We start from the raw sequence: 368 nt of genomic DNA on the forward strand, positions 1-368 counted from the left end.
CTGTTCCTGCTCGTCTATTTATCACTGCGTCCATATACCCCTAAAAAGCAGGTCAAGTATAACAAGATATTTTAAAAAAGGAGAAAACATTGATGACGCGATTAGTGTGACATCAGTCTGCATCAGAATGGGCCTCCGGCGTGCTTATGGGACGCGTTATGGTTTACCTCGATTGTGCAGTAGCGTGAGCAGCGATGAACGTTGATCTCTTTATATGCCTGGCGATTTCTGAAGCTTTTATGGGATTAAATGCTCGAAGGTGCATGCAACATACAGGCAACATAGTCCATGAGGATAATGTTTATTGTGTTTATTGTTTATTGTGAAGAGAGAGGAAACTGCAGCCATCTGATATGAATAAAAGCTAT

This window comes from Penaeus monodon, chromosome 20 (assembly GCF_015228065.2).
Source record: "Penaeus monodon isolate SGIC_2016 chromosome 20, NSTDA_Pmon_1, whole genome shotgun sequence".
In the NCBI taxonomy this organism is placed as follows: Eukaryota; Metazoa; Arthropoda; class Malacostraca; order Decapoda; family Penaeidae; genus Penaeus; species Penaeus monodon.